Consider the following 4,154-nt stretch of genomic DNA (forward strand, 5'->3'; position numbering starts at 1 on the left):
ATTGAATGCAAACAAGGAAATCTTCACGAGATAAGCCTGTGGTATATAATTGAAACCTATACCAAGGCTGTTGATTTGGAAATGGCAAAAAAAAAAAAAAAAAACCCTTCAAAAATGCATGAAAGACATTCATTGAAACACCTAGTTTTGACTTTAAAGATTTTGTAACGGAAATGAGACTGTTTTTCTGAATAATGTTGTATATAATTGATAACATACTGAATAATGTTGTATATAATTGTTATCGTATACTATATGTTAAACTTTCATATTAACACGTTTTTTTTAATTGATAATGTGCTAAATTGTAAAGCCACCAATAATGAAAATTTATTATCAAAATTTTGTGTATTGCATATCTTTCATTGTCATATCAATCAGATAGTACACATGGCAATCAAATAGAAATCACAAAGTACTTAATATCTAATGAAAATCATAGGACAATCAAATAGCAATAAAATACCAATCAAATAGCAATCACATAACACTCACATGACAATTAAACAAAAATCACAAAATACTTGATATTTAGTGAACATCACATGCCAAATTAGATAACAATCACATGACAATCAGATAGAAATCATACACAAATCATATAAAAATCAGATATCAATCATATAGCCATATTTGATTCTTTATGCTTAGACCATCTACTCGTGCTTCTATTTCCCAATTTGATGGCCTCCTGATTACGATATGCTTAACTTCTTATTTTTGTCAATTAGTTAGTAATTCTAATTGTTATCTTATTACATTCAATATTTTATCAATTAATTAATAGTTTTTAATGACTATTTGATTATTTTTTGACAGTTAGTTTAAAAATTGAGAGAAGCGAAAGTTAAAAAAAAATAATAGTGATTTGAGATTCGATTTGAGTCAAACTTTATCACAAGAAATATCTCCTTGCCATTTGATTGCCATAGTTAGTCATTTTTTATATTATCAGTTAATTGCCTACTAATTGTTATCTGATTACTATATGATTGTTATCCATCATTACTATCTTATACTTATTGCTAAAATCGTCTACTAATACACAAAAACAAAACAATACACCATTGTACTCGCATGAAACAAATAACAAAGATATATTTAATGTCTACAATATGATTGTTCAAACATGTGCAAATTCACATGTTCTTCAATTATGAACTACATGCTTATAATGGCTATACTTCGTGCTTTTTGCCAATTCAACAATTTAAGGAATCCTTTGCTTCTAAGGTTTTCTTGCTTGACATTTAAAAATCAGAGTCAAAATAAGATATAAAAATTAGGCTCATGTCCACACAATTTAAATTTTGCATAAACAACAAAATCATCAGCCCAACCCAATTTAAATGAGTCATTGGAACTGAAAAGTAAAAAATGCCTGCACTGATTCACTGGTTGTATGGAATTTGACTGTTATCTAATTGCTATCTAACTTTTATTTGCCATTTATTGTTATACGATTACTAATAATATAGATTGTTATTAGATTGTTGTTTGATTATTATTTGATAATAATTGTCGATTATATCAATTATTATTTGATTTTTACTTCACTTTCGATTACTTGAACTTTAGTTTTTCTTCTCTTTTACTTTTATACATTTTGTCATTTTAGCTCTATTTTTCACTTCCCATTTCTTCTATTTCTACCGTGACTGATATACACCATTGAAAGAGAACCAATAGCATAATGATATATGTGATTAAAGAGACATGTTGCAAATCACATATTCAACAACATTGCAATTTAAAGATCTAGACATTGGACACGTGATGTTGGATAATAAAACCTAAAGACATAATTTAATCAAATGATTGAATAGAAAACACACAACTAATTATCTTACAAAGGGAGACATATTTCGAAGATCTACAAAAATTGGTTGTGATGAAATAGAAAGAAAGAGAAATAGGAATTAGGGTTTAGTGAGGAAAAAGATGAAGAACCTATTAAATTAAAACCAAATGGAGATCATATTCGATCATATGTTGGGCACTTGCTTCATAAAGGTAACAAGTCTAATTTTAATCGTTGATTTAACCACTGCCGTTGGAATCAATCATCTTCTTATTTTTATTCTTCTTCTTCTTCTCCGGTGGAAAAATTAAAGAGATTTTTATTTGGTAGTATTGCAAGATTGAGCTTTGATTATGTGATTTATAATTTCACGAAGCAATCATTTGATTTATAACGATACTCTTTCTTCAACACTACTATTCAGGAAAAATACTTCGACAAATGACTCTATTCTTTCTGGACTCGGTCGAGACAATCTTGAAGCATACAATCGATCTCTTCTTTCTTTCTCTGAAAGCCACAAGCGCCAATTTAGACACAGAAAAGAAAGCAAAGCAAGCAATATGAGAAATCATTCAACCAGAATACACACTCCAATGATCAAAATATGAAAGAACAATAGAGGTTGTATGTATTCCCTAATAAACTTTTTCAGTCCAAATATAAATTTGAGGAAACAAGACTTGTTCCCAATACAACCCGACTAATGTGCAAATGTCGATAATATCCCACTAGACATGCTCAAGACATACTAGCATTTCCCCAGGTACAATCCCATTTCCAGTTTCTAGTGGTGAAATTCCATTTCATCAAACACAATTTAAAATACAAGTTCTCATCCAAATCCAGGTAATAATTTCAATACAAAACATACTTCCAAGCAAATCATAGACTAATATAGTACATCAAATGAACCAATAGAAAACCAATGATTTCTAATTAAATTCCAAGATGTCTCATTTTAAGATCATGTCCAATTTCCAAATCATACATATATAATACCATGCATATATATTAATTCAACCAAAATAACTGAAAATAAACCACTCACAACTTAAGCATATAAACATATTTGCCAAATATTTGGGGAAGTCGCTCACTGTCAACTAACTTTTCCCTCGAATCCTTCATTCCTCGGATACTTTCTAATCCCGAAATTTAGTTGATAATTTCTAATTATTTTCCAAACAAACATAATCCAATTAATTTGAAAACTAGACTTCATTAATAACCAATTGCGCTTAAATTTCCCAAAACCCTAATTTGGTCCAATTTAGGGTTTTTCTTTGCAACCAAGTCTTTAAACAACTTTAGATTACTTTAAATCCTCAAAATTTTCCAATTTCATGCTTAAAGTATTTTAACAACACCGTTCATAACTTAAATTAAGCTTAAATACACTTAATTTTTCCCAAACCCTAATGCCATCCAATTTCAGGGTTTCACCTTATACTCTAATCCTTAAATTATCTTAAAATTAACTCAATTCTAAGGTCAAGGCATTTTTTTGATATTCGTTAGAACTTATATTGAGGTTAGAAATACCTTAATTAATCTTGATTTTGTCCAATTTTACCTAACTTTCTCATTAACCCTAATTAGGGTTTACTTTAAATTAACCTCTTAATCGATTTCAAAATTAGCTTAGGATCCCAACTTCTTATAATTTTAGGTTGGAGACATCATATTAATATCAATTGGACCCTAAATTATGCTTAAAAACACCTTAATTAACCTAAAATTGAATTTTCTAGCTTTTAATGTTGGATAATAAATGTCAGATAGAAGTCAACTATAAAAGTCAACTATTTCTTCAATCTCCAGCCCCTAAAACTCTAGAATTTTGGCTGGCAATTTCGATAACACTCTGACGACTAATTTCTCTCGTTGTAGTCATATCCATTCAAATTAACTTATACAAACCTCTTACCCATCATCTAAACTATCTTACCTCAAAGTTTGGATGTCCGATTTGCTCTAGAACGTCCAGAATCGATCAAACTTCCCATGGGTACTTATGTTTTGATGAAAAGTTTAATTTCTTCAATTCCAGCTAATAACAATCATATTAAAATCATAGAACTCTTGAGGGACTTCAGAAGTATCTTACCTTTGAATTTGGAGCCTCGAATAACCCTTTAAATCCACGAATTAATCCAAGGACAGAACAACACCCCTATGTTTTTTGTTAACTTCAGCCAACTATATTTTTCTTCTTTTTCTTGCTCCTCCGGTCACAATTTCTCAACGAAACTCTCCCAATTTCTTCCCTAACAACTCCCCAAAGGTTTAGCTTACTTTCCCCTATAATAATTGCTCCAGATGAGCTTGTTTCAACCAATTTCCTCTTTTC

Source organism: Benincasa hispida, chromosome 1, assembly GCF_027475165.1.
Source record: "Benincasa hispida cultivar pf3 chromosome 1, pf3_genome.v1.1, whole genome shotgun sequence".
NCBI lineage: Eukaryota > Viridiplantae > Streptophyta > Magnoliopsida > Cucurbitales > Cucurbitaceae > Benincasa > Benincasa hispida.